General features: G+C 39.9%; 1 pseudogene; it reads right to left on the reverse strand.

Annotated features, from left to right (window-relative positions):
- Positions 1–11,480: 11,480 nt before the first annotated feature.
- On the reverse strand, positions 11,481–15,667 carry LOC106562095 (beta,beta-carotene 15,15'-dioxygenase-like; annotated as a pseudogene).
- Between the last annotated feature and the right edge of the window lie 953 nt (positions 15,668–16,620).

Here is a 16,620-nt window from a genome sequence, read left to right on the forward strand (position 1 = left end):
AACTGGCTTTATGAGAAATAGGCATTCGTTTTCAATATTAGACGCCTTATGAATATACTGTACTCTCCAGCGTCGGGGGACCCGGAGGTGGTGGTCTCGCTTGATGCGGAAAAAGTTTTGACCACGTTTAGTGGGACTACCAAGATCACCGACCATGTCGAATCCCACCGTACCTTCTCCGCTATGCAATCTGGTTTCTGAGCTGGTCATGGGTGCACCTCAGCCACGCTCAAGGTCCTAAACGATATTATAACCGCCATCGATAAAAGACAATACTGTGAAGCCGTATTCATCGACCTGGCCAAGGCTTTCAACTCAAGCTTCAATGCCATACAACTCTCCTTCCGTGGCCTCCAACTGCTCTTAAATGCAAGTAAAACTAAATGCATGCTCTTCAACCGACCGCTGCCCGCCCGTCCAGCATCACTGGACGGTTCTGACTTAGAATATGTGACTTAGAACTACAAATACCTAGGTGTCTGGCTAGACTGTAAACTCTCCTTCCAGACTCATATTAAACATCTCCAATCCAAAATTAAATATAGAATCGGCTTCCTATTTCGCAACAAAGCATCCTTCACTCATGCTGCCAAACATACCCTCGTAAAACTGACTGTCCTACCGATCCTTGACTTCGGTGATGTCATTTTCCAAAATAGCCTCCAACACTCTACTCAGGAAATTGGATGTAGTCTATCACAGTGCCATCCGTTTTGTCACCAAAGCCCCATATACTACCCACCACTGCGACCTGTATGCTCTCGTTGGCTGGCCCTCGCTTCATATTCGTCGTCAAACCCACTGGCTCCAGGTCATCTCTAAGTCTTTGGTAGGTAAAGCCCCACCTTATCTCAGCTCACTGGTCACCGTAGCAGCACCCACCCGTAGCACGAGCTCCAGCAGGCATATTTCACTGGTCACCCCCAAAGCCAATTCCTCCTTTGGCCGCCTTTCCTTCCAGTTCTCTGCTGCCAATGACTGGAACGAATTGCAAAAATCCCTGAAGCTGGAGACTCATATCTCCTTCACTAACTTTCAGCATCAGCTGTCTGAGCAGCTAACTGATCGCTGCAGCTGTACATAGCCCATATGTAAATAGCCCATCTAACTACCTCATCCCCATATTGTTATATTTTTTGTTGCTCCTTTGCACCCCAGTATCTCGACTTGCACATTCATCTTCTGCACATCTATCACTCCAGTGTTAATTGCTAAATTGTAATTACTTCGCCACTACGGCCTATTTATTGCATTACCTCCCTAATCTTACCTCATTTGCACACACTGTATATAGATTTTTTTCTTTTGTACAGTAAATAACACGTTTGTTTATTCCATGTGTAACTCTGTTTGTCGCTTTGCTTTCTTGGCTAGGTCGCAGTTGTAAATGAGAACTTGTTCTCAACTGGCCTACCTGGTTAAATAAAGGTGACATTTAAAAAAAATACCTAACAGCCGCCCTTTATAGATTTGGCTTTGGTCCCAAATTCATTGCGTGGATAAAGATGATTTCTCTCCCATGGCTTCGGTATGGCCTAAGAACTTGTCCTCTGACTATTTTCCCCTGCACTGCGGATCCAGACAGGGTTGTCCACTCTCTCCCTTGTTTGCTTTGGCAATCGAGCCCTCGCCGTCGCACTGCGCTCTAATGATGCTATTCAAGGTATACTCAGGACAGGCTTAGAGCAGAAAATCTCGCTATATGCGGACGACCTCCTTTTGTTTATCTCCAACCCAGATACCTCATTACCACATGCCTTATCTATTCTTAAACAGTTGGCAGCAATCTCAGGGTACAAGCTGAATCTAGGCAAGAGCGAACTTTTTCCTGTAAATCAGGCTGCTTTAAAGTGCTCTTTTACAAACTTTCAGTTTAGGATTGTCCGGGATCAGTTCACCTACTTGGGAGTTAAAGTGACAAGGAAATATTCAAATTTGTTTAAGGAAAACATTGTTGCTCTAGCAGACAGTTTGAAACAATATTTTACTTTTTGGAAGTCTCTACATATTTCTCTTATTGGAAGGGTTAATGTCATTAAAATGAATGTTACACAAATGTTTATACTTATTTCAATGTTTACCCATTTGTATTCCAAAATATTTTTTTAATTCACTGGATCAAACAATGTATTTTATTTGGGATGGCAAGGTACCACGGATTGGTAGAAAACATTTACAGAAGCCTAAGGTATTGGGTGGTTTAGCTCTACCAAATGTTTAGACATAATATTGGACTGCAAATGTCAGAGCCCTTTTGTACTGGCTACAAGCTGATCCTACTGGCCCAAGACCACTCTGGGCCCAGATGGAGTCTGAATCATGTAAACCTGCTGCACTTTCCTCTGTGATGTGGTCCTCTCTCCCAGTGTCCCTAGGCAACATGTGGTGTCAACCCAATTGTAAAGCAGTCTCTTAAAATTTGTAATCAGTTCTGTTTACTCTTTAGCCTTCGAGGCTTTTCTCTATCAGGCCCAATCAATCAGAACATTTTATTTCCTCCATCTTTAAATGATGGGGCTTTTGGCATCTGGCCTCTCCTCACTAGCCCAACTATTATTTGATTATATATTTGCCTATTTTGCTCAACTAAAGGAAAGGTTCAACCTCCCCCAATCCCACTTCTTCTGCTATCTCCAGACTAGGAACTTTGTTAGAGCTACCACACCTGAATTTCCCAATATGCCTGAGAGTACAACTATAGAAAGCATCTTTGACCGAAACAAGCTTCCTAACAGTGCAATTTCAGATGTGTATGCAATCATTAATGACTTACAGAACCCTTCTTTGTTGCATGTAAAGACTTGATGGGAAAAGCATTTAGGGAGGAACTTGGGGAAGACACCTGGGAATCTGTGCTGCACAGGGTGCATTCGTCCTCTTTTAGCACTAGACACAGCCTCATTCAATTCAAGGTGGTTCACCGTATCCACTGGTCTGGGGCCAAAATTTTCTCTGATTTTGATCCTACCTGTGTTCGATGTAAAACGGAACCAGCCACAATGTTTCATATGTTTTGAGACTGTTATAAACTGTCTGGTTTCTGGGAATTAATATTTTAATGTTCCTCTGATATATGACACTGTTATAGATCCGTCTCCCCTTACAGCCCTTTTTGGAGTACTGCCCATATATATGTGTGTGTGTGTGTGTGTGTGTCCCGTCAAGAATTCAGTCGGACACTGTTGCTCATACAACTCTTTTAGCTAGACGGCTAATACTCCAGAACTGGAAGATGGCGGTTCCCCATCATATAAATATTGGGTGGGAGATGTGTTGTGCTGTCTGAAATTAGAAAAATGTAATTCAATAAACGTGGCAACTCCAAACTGTTTTATGATGCTTGGGCTCCAAGCATCATAAAACAGTCTTACTTTGAACAGTCCACCCTCTGATGGCATTCTTATCAGTGGTTGCATTTCTCCACCCCTTTCCCTCGTCTGTTTACAGGAAAAATGGCGAGGTGACCACTCTGTTCCTGTATAAACTACAGATTGCCCTTTAACTTTTGTATCCTTCTGCCCAGTGTGTTTAACTTGTCTAAAGTACGGTATCTTTATAGTTACTTTTTTCTTATTTTTTTCCTAGCAGAGTATATTTATATTGTTTTATGTGTTGTCTTGTGTGTAAAACTGAATAAAGTGAGTTTTCCAAAACGTTTATTTTTTATGTTGCTCTATGCATCCGTAGCGATTTATAACATACAGGTGAACTGACAGTTGATATTTTGCATTGAAGTGTGTAGGCTACCACTGTAAGTAGGCCTACTTTAGTTTTTTTTAGAATAGACATACTGTTCTAGACAAAGTTTCAGAATTCGCAGGCAGTGCAGCATATTTAGGTTCGGGAAAAAGTAAATGCAAACCATTATTTAATTAAAATAATCTCTTTACAGGTCCTTAACAATTTTAAAGTGTCACTGTAAAAGTTTAAAATATTTTGCCAACTCCTCCAGAGACATTTGATTAGGTTTGACATTGCTATTGCCTTTAGATACTGTCTTGGCCTAATTCCAATACTTCCAAAGTAGGCTAGGCCCTATATAGCAAATAAGGTCGTTATTGTCACCATAAAAGCTGAGTAAGTGATGGGTGTTTTTAGGCTGAGTTATAATGCTCAACAGGTCTGATTTATAACGGTAAAGCTGTGTATGTGTGGTATGCGCCAAGTTTATAATCTCTTTTCAGAAATGGTGCAAGCAGATATTTAGTGTAAAATTTACACAACGATTATAAATTAGGCCCCAGTTGAGTAAACATGAGTACAGTATAGTTCAGTGCAGTAGAGTATAATTCAGTATAGTACAACACAGAAGAGTACGGTAAATGTGCTCCTTGTCTAAATGTGTTTATGTATGAAATGCATTTTGTGCTACAAAGACGGAATAGAACATTGTCGTGGAAATTCAGTACCGAGAGAGACTTGGTCTTGGACATTTCTTCAAACAATCATCTTTATTTAATATCGATTAATTATTATAATAATGAGACTGTCAGCCCACCAGTCTTGACTCACTGTTGGGCTGAGAGTCTAGCCTTTACAGATGATGCACAGTTTTTAAATAGCTGATACCAAGATTGCTTAGTCAGTCACTTCTAACCTTCCCATAAGCCACCTTGGTTATCTACATTAGGATGGTATTTTACTTAGTTTCCCAGATGCCAGGAAGATGAGACAATGAGGCATTGTTCTTAGCTCTTCCAGGCTCTCTATCTCAAGTCACACACCACATCTTGTCTATAGAATGCTAGCTTTTAGGTTTTTATCACCAACACAAATCAATTGTCAGCTTCAAGCTCTCTCTAGTAGAGCCCACGTCCTCAACACCCAAACTAGCTGCAGGGTGCTAGAGTGGAGACCATAAAACACAGCATTAGCAAGACAAAAATATGTTAATGTTCGTTAAGTAAATAATTGTTACATAGCCAACACATAAGGTGAATACATACTTTTCCCCTCACAACATATTTCATGGTAGTGCAAGAGCACTTTATCATACAAATACATTTTAATTTATTCAAGATTTTTGTTAGTTTTTTGCTCTGTATTTGCATTCAGCCAGATACTTCAGATTGGGCAAGGATCTCCCTGGTTTCCCAGGCTGGGGGTTGTGCGCTGGTCTAACAGTCCTGCCATGTAAAACATCACAGTGTAACAGTCTAAATCCAAAGCAATTTGAGGACCTTTACTCCATTCAGACATACACTACATGACCAAAAGTATGTGGACACCTGCACTTCGAACATCTCATTCCAAAATCATGGGCATTAATATGGAGTCGGTGCCCCCTTTGCTGCTATAACAGGCTCCACTCTTCTGGAAAGGATTTCCACTAGATTTTGGGACATTCTTTCGAGGTCTTCACTTCCATTCAGCCAAAAGAGCATTAGTGAGGTCAGGCACTGATATTGGGTGATTACGCCTGGCTCGCAGTCGGCGCTCCAATTCATTACAAAGTTGTTCGATGGGGTTGAGGTCAGGCCAGTCAAGTTCTTCCACACTGATCTTGAAAAAATATTTTGTGTATGGACCTCGCTTTATGCACGGGGGCATTGTCATGCTGAAATAAGAAAGGGACTTCCCAAAACTGTTGCCATAAAGTTGGAAGCACACTCTCTTATAGAATGTCATTGTATGCTGTACATTAAGACTTCACTTCACTGGAACTACGGGGCCTAGCCCAAACCATGAAAAATAACCCCAGACCATTATTCCTCCTCCACCAAACTTTACAGTTGGCACTATGCATTCGGGCAGGTAGCGTTCTCCTGGCATCCGCCAAACCCAGATTCGTCCATCGGACTACCAGATGGTGAAGCGTGATTCATCACTCCAGAGAACACGTTTTCACTGCTCCAGAGTCCAATGGCATTGCACATGGTGATCTTAGGCTTGTGTGCGGCTGCTCGACCATGGAAACCCATTTCATGAAGCTCCCTACGAACAGTTCTTGTGCTGATGTTGCTTCCAGAGATCGTTTGGAACTCGGTAGTGAGTGTTGCAACCAAGGACAGAAGATTTTTACACGCTTCAGAACTCGGGTCCCGTTCTGTAAGCTTGTGTGGCCTACCACTTTGCAGCTGGGCAGTTGTTGCATCTAGACGTTTCCAATTCACAATAAAAGCACTTACAGTTGACCGGGGCAGCTCAAGCACGGCAGAAATTTCACCAACTGACTTGTTGGATAGGTGGCATCCTATGATGGTGCCACGGTGAAAGTTTCTGAGCTCTTCTGTAAGGCCATTTTACTGCTAATGTTTGTCTATGGAGATTGCATGACTGTGTGAACGATTTTATACACCTGTCAGCAACGGGTGTGGCTGAAAAGTCTGAATCAATTAATTTGAAGGGGTGTCCACATACACTATATATACAAAAGTAACTTTGACCCTCTCAGCTACTGTATGTACTCTATTATAAGGTAACTAGAACTGGAGATAAGCATATCAATATTTGGTGGAATCATAAGCTCAGTTTTCCTAGAATGTTTCAAGAAAGAATAAGGACTCTACAACCTAAGGTTAAGGTTTGTGTCACACCCTGATCTGTGTCACCTGTCTTTGTGATTGTCTCCCCCCCCCTGTGGGTGTCGCCCATCTTCCCCATTATCCCCTGTGTATTTATACCTGTGTTCTCTGTTTGTCTGTTGCCAGTTTGTTTTGTTTTCGCCAAGCCTATCAGCGTTTTTCCTCTGTTCCTGTCTCTCGATTTGTTCTTGTTTTGACCTTTTTCTGCCTGCCCTGACCCTGAGCCTGCCTGCTGTCCTGTACCTTTGCCCCACCTATCTGGATTACTGACCCCTGCCTGCCCTTGACCAGTCTTTTGCCTGCCCCTGTTGGATTAATAAACTGTTGCTAATTCAACATTATCTGCATCTGGGTCTTACCTTGAAACGTGATAGGTTTGTATACAAAGCTAAAGCATATATAGCCTTAGTATTGTTGACTGCAAAAGGATGGAAGTTGTATGACCCCTGTTATCATACTCTAAATGATAATCCGTTCTTCATTTGCATGTCCAATTTGTTTTGCAAGTGGGCTAATGCTAAGCCAACTCATAGACCACTTTCCCACCATCCATAACATTACATTTACATAACATAACATAACATTAGCTGCATCTGAATTATTACTTTAAATTCCAAAACGTTTTGTCACAAATTTATTTATTTGAATGCAATGACCTCATGCACACTTGGATTAGACCTATTTTAATAAAATTAAACTCTGCTGTTATACAGTAGGAGCTAGATTGATGGTTTTGTTGAGTGATCATGCTGCATTACTTAGGCTTAGTGAAACTAATGCCAGCAATGTTGGCAATATGTTTTTTAGAACAGAAATACCAGGATTTCTTTTCACAATACATAATATTTCAATCATTTCCATTTCATAGAATTGATTTCTTTTTTTTATTATTCTCTTAACTATGACAAACTAAACTATTGAACCAGATTTGCTATGAACCTTTAACCTACATGTTTCTATGCTAGTGCATAAATGTTATGTAACTAAACAAAGTCTACTTGGAAATGCAATAGAATGGATTTAAAATGCATTATCAGAAGCAAATACGAACAATACACCTCCACATATGGAGGCAGCCACATATTCATATTCTACAGTATAGTGGAACATTTATATAGAACCACAAACCATGATTGTAGTATCTCAACTGAGATAATCAACCAGTGTCATAAGTATGTCTTTCATTAAATATTGTCATGATGCATATATACAAACAAGATTATATTTTTGGGGTCTGATTGGGTACGCCAGTGTGGTGGCTAATTTCTGCATTACCAAATGAGAAGTTACAAACACACCAGTCCGAGTTAAACTACATCTTTAATACTTTAGATACTTTTGCAAAAGTACTTGACCCCCAATAATGCACTCTCTCGAATGAACCATTGAACAAGGTGATTACACAATGGCTACAGGGATCTTTTATAGCAACGATACACCCCCTTCAACGTACATTGACAAACCACAGATACTTAGTAACAGTTCAAAGGTTAACTTTTGTATGACAGATATCCATAAAACACAGCAGACAGTAACTGCTATGTCAACAGGGTTCATTGTATAGCCCAGTATCTGGTCCCCCTAGAACCGTCCCTCCCTGGTACGGTATAGAACGAAAACACCATTTCATCCAATGGCATATATCAATTGTCAACTCTAGATACTCCCATCTCAAGCAAACCCCCTCTTGACCCTACTCCTGGACAGGCTCACTGGGGAGTGTGCCTCTAAGCCATATATTATCACAGGATAAGTGTGAGATCTAAGAGAGGACATACAAGGGTTCATTTACTGCCATAATCCTCCCCACAATAAAGAAAACGAGGGAGTGACTTGCTCACAGACATTGTGGAGACAAGTCATTGGTTCCCCATTAATCACGCCATCCCTTCACATGGTTTAAGAAATAGGTAAAGACACATTCCCATGACGACAAGTCTGACCTCTCCCCTCTCTGGGCCCCAAGTGTCTGAGCCCCAGCTAAGGTAGACGTGCAACTGAAAAGACACCAGAGTCCAATGGACACTTTCTAATGACAAGTACCTCAAATAAGCATATTATACTAATAAAACATCTTAATTATCTATGTTACCCAACTAATTCTGATTCGTCCACGACAACAGTTAAACTAGGCTCAGGAGGAATTTGTAAGTCATATTCTTCAAGATCAATGGGAATATATAATTATTTTAAAAGTACAAAAATGGACGTACAAATTGCGGATTGCCCCTTTAAGTTAACTCACCATGTTGCCAATTTATGTACAGTTGAAGTCGAAAGTTTACATACACCTTAGCCAAATACATTTAAACTCAGTATTTAACAATTCCTGACATTTAATCCTAGTAAAACTTCCCTGTCTTAGGTCAGTTAGGATCACCACTTTATTTTAAGAATGTGAAATGTCAGAATAATAGTAAAGAATTATTTATTTCAGCTTTTATTTCTTTAATCACATTCCCAGTGGGTCAGAAGTTTACGTACACTCAATTAGTATTTGGTAGCATTGCCTTTAAATTGTTTAACTTGGGTCAAAAGTTTTGGGTAGCCTTCCACAACCTTCCCACAATAAGTTGGGTGAATTTTGGACCATTCCTCCTGACAGAGCTGGTGTAACTGAGTCAGGTTTGTAGGCCTCCTTGGTCGCACATGCTTTTTCATTTCTGCTAACAAATTTTCTATAGGATTGAGGGGCTTTGTGATGGCCAATCCAATACCTTGACTTTGTTGTCCTTAAGCCATTTTGCCACAACTTTGGAAGTATGCTTGGGGTCATTGTCCATTTGGAAGCCCCATTTGCGACCAAGCTTTAACTTCCTGACTGATGTCTTGAGATGTTGCTTCAATATATCTACATAATTTTCCTACTTCATGATGCCATCTATTTTGTTAAGTGCACCAGTCCCTCCTGCAGCAAAGCACCCCCACAACATGATGCTGCCACCCCCGTGCTTCACGGTTGGGATAGTGTTCTTCGGCTTGCAAGCCTCCCCCTTTTTCCTCCAAACATAACGATGGTCATTATGGCCAAACAGTTCTATTTTTGTTTCATCAGACCAGAGGACATTTCTCCAAAATGTCCGATCTTTGTCCCCATGTGCAGTTGCAAACCGTAGTCTGGCTTTTTTTATGGAGGTTTGAGCTGTGGCTTCTTCCTTTCTGAGCGGCCTTTCAGGTTATGTCGATATAGGACTCGTTTTACTGTGGATATAGATACTTTTGTGCCTGTTTCCTCCAGCATCTTCACAAGGTCCTTTGCCGTTGTTCTGGGATTGATTTCCACTTTTCGCACCAAAGCACGTTCATCTCTAGGTGACAGAACGTGTCTCCTTCCTGAGCGGTATGATGGCTGCGTGGTCCCATGGTGTTTATACTTGCGTACTATTGTTTGTACAGATGAACGTGGTACCTTCAGGCACTTGGAAATTGCTCCCAAGGATGAACCAGACTTGTGGAGGTCTACAATTTTTTTTCTGAGGTCTTGGCTGATTTCTTTTGTTTTTCCCATGATGTCAAGCAAAGAGGCACTGAGTTTGAAGGTAGGCCTTGAAATACATCCACAGGTACACCTCCAATTGACTCAAATGATGTCAATTAGCCTATCAGAAGTTTCTAAAGCCATGACATCATTTTCTGGAATTTTCCAAGCTGTTTAAAGGCACAGTCATCTTAGTGTATGCAAACTTCTGACCCACTGGAATTGTGATACAGTGAATTATAAGTGAAATAATGTCTGTAAACAATTGTTGGAAAAATTACTTGTGTCATGCACAAAGTAGATGTCCTAACCGACTTGCCAAAGCCTATAGTTTGTTAACAAGAAATTTGTGGAGTGGTTGATAAACTAGTTTTAATGACAACCTGAGTGTATGTAAACTTCTGACTTCAACTGTACCTGTCATCTGATGTACTTGGCTATACACTCTGTGTCAGATAGTAGGCCTAATCTTTGGTCTCTTTGTTAAATCTCTTGAACATTCTAGGAATTACAGTTATGGTTGCATATTATGTAATTTAACACTTTTATTACACAGTTGGTTAAGACAGACCTGTGAAATTGATTTTGGTGAACTCCGTGACATGGTAAGATTGAAAAGCCTCATCTCCATTCATTCTGCTGTCTGAAAGGTAAGGATAAGACTAAAGTAAGACTTCTACTTACTGTAATTGCCATGTTAAGTTCTTGGGGAGAAAATAGCGTAAGGATAGTAGTCACAAGACTATTACTACTGTAAGTACTCCTCAGTTACAATAAATAACTTGTCTGTCTTTGGTGATTTCATTATTGCTGTGTGAAGCTGTCAAAATGGCTTCTCATGCACAGTAAACGTAAATAGCAAAACCTGATATAAAACATTTAAAATGTTGCAGTGATCATCTGAAAAGTCTAATTATTTTAAAAGATAACTATGTCTAAATAATGGCATCTCTGTATTGTGTCTATGCTGTCAGGTAAGGTCGGGGGTAAGAAATCATGATGTCAGTTCTTTGCACTGAGTTACCCAAATCTTATATTTGTATACCATGATTAGTCTAATCCCACCAGGTCACCTAATATATTATATTTGTAAGCCATTGGTACCATGCTAGCCTATGCCAATTTCTTGTTAATTATGCATGCCTGGCGCTGAGGGATATCCAGTGTTTGTCTCTTATTAGTGAGGGTGAAGTTCCCCGAGTCAAACCACATTTCCCATGGGGGAAGGAGGAGCTACACTAACAATCATATCAACCATACCAACTGAACAAATGATCTTAACATGTTTCTGTTTTTTCAGTAATATTCTTTGTAGACTTTCTTTCTTGCGGGGAAAGATTGGTTTCTCTACAAACATCAAGAGTTGTGGATAAAGCAACAACAAGGTTTGAATATGTTTTTCCCCTGAAGTCTTTATTTGTTAGCAAGCTAAAATGTACTTTACTGGCACAGCCATGTTGTTGGACTATATTACATATAAATAAATAGCCATTTGTGTTACTGTAGTTGTAAACAATATGTTCCTTTTAGAATGTATTAATTAAAAGGTGATGACATGGTCAGACTTAAAGACAAATAGTTCAATTGCACATTTACACAGACATCAGGGGATCCGTTTTCAGCAAAGTCACAGAATCAAACTTAGACTAACACACTATTAAAACAAAACATAACAACAACAAACAATAACTGGCATTTAATGCACAGCAAATTGTCAAACTGTTAAACTTTAGAGCATTAATGTCTTGTTTCAGTCTTCCTCTAGAATGTACTAAATCAAAGTATACATGTTTTTTTGTGTGAATTAAATAAGTGACATTTCATAAACACAGTATTCTAATGGATATTCAAATATATATTTACAAAGCTAATGTAAGTACATTGTAGTGACTCATGGTAATAATCATCATAATGTTGAATGAGGTAATTATGTGCGCAGAAAGTGCTGTAAGTTCTCACTTTTGAGAGAAGTAATGGTGATAGCAATGCCACAGCAATAATAACAATGCCATAACTGCTTTGCCATACACTATTGTTTTCCTTAATAACCTGGTGTACAGAAACACAATGTACAATAGGGTGACCAGGATAAATGGAATGAATACATTATTATTAATAATACATTATTATAAACCCTTTTTACATACAAAACTACACTGTATACATCCTGATTAGAAAAATAGAGGTTGTCGTTCTCTGTCTAAAAATAGGATTTAAAAGACACTTTGTAGTAGATGTTCTGTAAACATAAATTATACATTTGAGCAAATACTATTGGAGAGGTAGCCTAGTAATCGAATGGCCCGGGGCTGGTTTTCTACTAAGCTATATGGAATTGTTTCAAAATTTAGCTATTTGATTTAGAATTTTAAGACCCCTGTAGTTATACCATTTTTTTATTAAAAAAATATTTGATAAAACATTGAATTTGGTCTTACTGCTATTAGCCCATTGAATCTGTTACTCAATGTGTTTCTTTCATGAAAAAAACAGATTTACTTTTCGTATCAGGTTTAGAACTTACACAGCAGGTTACGATAATTAAAGTAGCAGGTTAGGAGAATTAGGTTAAGGTTAGGAAAGGGGTTAGTGTTAGCTAAAATAATCACCTTTTGAGGTCAATTTGACAATCTGTATCCCATCTAGACATGATCTTGTAGCTCTGCCACCTTCTACCGCAGATGTGGAAGGCTGTCATTGTTGGATGCAGTGGATTGGGACGCAGCCCACACAAAACAGATCTCTACTTTAAACAGAAGAATTTTGATGGGGATTTTGTTTATTATGCTGATTGAATTTCCACAGGGGCACGGACATCGACTTTACATGGTTGGGAGCAATACTTTGCCCTCTACAATATTAAGGTACAATCCTGCCCTCTGCTGGCTATGTCAGTTGGTGCTCTGTGTGGGAATGAAGTGTCCATGCAGATCCATGTGAATGCTGGCGTCGATTGAGGCCCGAGCAATTTCCTCAAATGTTTTGGCATTAAGGACAAGCATGAAGGGGGATTTCTTTGGATTGAGTGAGACGACTGAGGACAAAATGACTCCTGAAAACAGAAAATAAATAAATGTACCGTTTTATAGTGACAGACATCAGAGCTGAAGTAGGCCTACTGCCTCTTACCGTCATCCTCCTCCACAGCTCCTGGTGTGGCAACAAACACAGGCTCAGAAGGGTAGCAGTCCTCTTCTGTCCACTCAGTGTACTTTCTGGTCACAATGTCCCCCTTCCCAATCTGTGTAAGTATTAATAACACAAACAGCAGTATGTTGTCAGTGAGAAATGAGGAGGACCCACTTCTCTATGTTAAGGAGAATACATTGGTAAGAGACTACCTTATTTGGGTGTGGAGTCCACTCTACTCTTGAGCCATAGAAATAACGGTACTTCTTGCCATTGAATTTGTAGTTCATCCCTGGCAACTCCAAACCTGTTTGTGTACAAATGGAGATAAATAAAATTGTATTGTAAAATGTATTTAAAAAATGACATTTTTTATGGGTATGATCCATAAAAAATGCTGCAACTTATAACCCTCAATATTTCATTAAAACGAACAACTGTTTTACTAACGTAGCATTTGACCTCTTGATGCAGTAGTATATAATTCATACTGATCACCGTGATGTTCATTTGACATCAGTCTCACCTTCAAGTATTGTGTCAGGCAGGCAATACAGCGAGCCATCTCTCTGCATCACTGCTTTGGCTGTTGTGTCTTTGAGCCTCACCAGATTTGTTCCTTTTGTAGTATCCTATAACATACATGTATCCAGTCTTTATTTGTTGTATAAACATGTAATGGTAACATTTAATTTGATGCAGCTTCGCATGAAGCTTATATCGCCTTGAAAACATAATATGAATTCATAGCTAGTTCATCATGGAAATGTCTAATTAAGCAAAATATCACAGCCCCTGATCAGTTCTAGATGTGATATTTTCACAATATATCATGACCTCTCATGCTTTAATGCCTATTATGCTCTATAGCTCCCTCTTTAAGGTGCTCAATGTTTGAACTTTCATAAGGAGCTAAATATTAATGTATTTACAGGATAGAGTTGGGGTCTTATCTATATATACCTTGTCAACAGAGAGGCTAGACAAATCTCTGGCAGATTGGTGGGGAGAAGTTGACCTTGTTGCTCTCAATGAACTCATGGGTTTCCTTTCTCAGGTTCGCTAAGTAGAACATTTCATACAGATTGCTGTCTTTGTAGGTGATCATGTCAAACACTACATGGCCGTCATCCTCGTAGGCGTTGATGTGGTGGAAAACCACCAGGGCATCGGTGTAGAACTTGGTGGATACAGCCTTCCCAGTCTTCTTGTCGACCAGGTGGATCAGCGTCTAAAGAATGACCAAGGGGATCACCAGAGAGAATGTAAGAAGTTTGATTGTTGGCAAAGTGAGTTGAAGATAAAAAATTAACTTCCCATGAGGCTGTGATCAGACAAGTGTAGCTTACAATGTCCTCTTTGTCGTATTTGAGGCAGCTGGCCCAGTTGACGCTTCTAAATATAGCTGTGGCCAGTCTGAGGATGTCCAGTTTGAATGGCTGCTCGACAAAGATTATGTAATTCTCTGTCATGCCGAAGCTGTGGAAGTAGCTGGGAAAGAGGGTAGAGTGAAATGGTATATTGCAGACCTGCTTTACCTTCCGCAGGGCAGGCTTCTTATGCTCCTTATCTGGAGAGGGAAAGAACATTGTCCTGTGAACACTTAAATGGGTATTCATTCATGGAGGTTTTTCCCCTAACATGTATATGGCCAGGAACCCCCAAAATGTAAATGTTCCGATGCCTGATGCATTTACTGGAACCTTGAAGATGACATAGTTGGGCATGCCAAACCTCATGAGGGCAGTTCCCATGTTATAGGTGTTTCCCTCATCGTCGTAGTGAGGGTGTGAAGTCGCCATATTCAGAGCAATGTGATTCCTGTAGTTCATCTGAGGTTGAGTTTACAGGACAGGCAAAGGGAGAATATATTAAAGCCAGTGATAATAGATTACATGGACAACAGTGATCATTTCAACAGATTTGAATTTACCTTTCCAATTACGTCCAGGGTCATTGGGTCAATTTGATTCAAGTAGTTGACTTCTGATGAGGCATAGTAGTCCTCCCCATATCTAATGATGTTTATCAGGTTGTTATCTGTGAAGTGAGAAGGCTCTGAAAAAAAGGACAAGATATTATGTGTTTTTGGTTATGTTTGTCGAGATTATTTTGTGTGGACATCCATGAAAGGGAAATGTAAAATCAGGAACAAATAAACTATAAATCATGTTTAAAAATACATTATTTACTTTGAAAATATGTTTTTGCAGGGATCGGGATAGATCATGGTCCCAAATTCTGACACAACAATCTGGTTTGCCTGAGTGTTTTTCTTGAAGGTGTCACTCCTCAAGAATTTACTCCTGTAGTACACATCACCTGTAAAACACAAAGATTCTCTGCCCGATTCAGCCAGTTGGGAAAGTGTCTACCATTTGTGGAAATGTACAATGTGTTGTTCCTGTCTCACCATCTTTGAAGGTGAAACTATGAATTAAGGCCATGCCATCAAACCAGTGGTTGTATTCAGTGTCTCCCACTTTAAAGAGACCAGGCCCATTGCGCAGCAATGTCCCTTGTAGCCACTCAGGGACACATCCTGCAAGCACAGAAGATACAAGACACATAATAAATGCTTTCATTTGTACCATATTTTCATGTGATAAACCAAACAATGAACAATACTATAGGGTTACACTTAAGAGACCCTAGCTCACAGGCCTCTAAATATATTTTTACTAAATATTTGAAGAAGCACTTGCAGTGGCTGATGAGAGAAAACAGATCTGGCAATAAGAATAGGCTATAGACATAAGTTCAACGATGAAAAAGCCTCGAAGGAGGAGAGATGACTAGAAACGATTCGGTTGGCCGTTTTATGTGTGGATTAATTGTCGGAGTAGAGGACCTTGTGCATTTCAGGTAAAATAACAACTCAATGTTTATATCCCAAAACAAATTAACTAGCAACAGCAAGCTAGCTAAATAGGACAAATTAGCTAGCAAGTGCAAGCTAACTAGCTAAATTGCCATACATGTTTAATGCTTTTCGACCTGTCCCCTAATTAATGTCATTGGTTCAGAGTTTGTTTTGATATTTTAACCTGCGTGTAGTGATCACATTTGGTGTAGGGGGACAAAATAAATGTATGCACGATAGCGCGCAGCCGGTTTCGTTATTTTTTTAAACATTTACGTCATTTAGCAGACGCTCTTATCCAGAGCGACTTACAGTAGTGAATGCATACATTTCATACATTTTTTTGTTCCGTACTGGTCCCCCGTGGGAATCGAACCCATGCTCTACCAACTGAGCCACACGGGACCTGTAGTCACAGCAACTCCCTCTCCGCCTCCCCAACAGAGATTTTGTCTCTGGCTGCCATGGCCTGGATAGTGGCCTGGGACGGTATTAAAAACCAATAATTAACCATTGTAACTTAATGAATGGATAAAGGGAAGTTTTAATGGAGTAGACAAGCATACATATGTTAAAATCCATGAAAGTGTCAGTAGATGGTTAGACTTCACTGCCCATTATTTTGG

Source organism: Salmo salar, chromosome ssa11 (genome assembly GCF_905237065.1).
Source record: "Salmo salar chromosome ssa11, Ssal_v3.1, whole genome shotgun sequence".
Classification (NCBI taxonomy): Eukaryota; Metazoa; Chordata; class Actinopteri; order Salmoniformes; family Salmonidae; genus Salmo; species Salmo salar.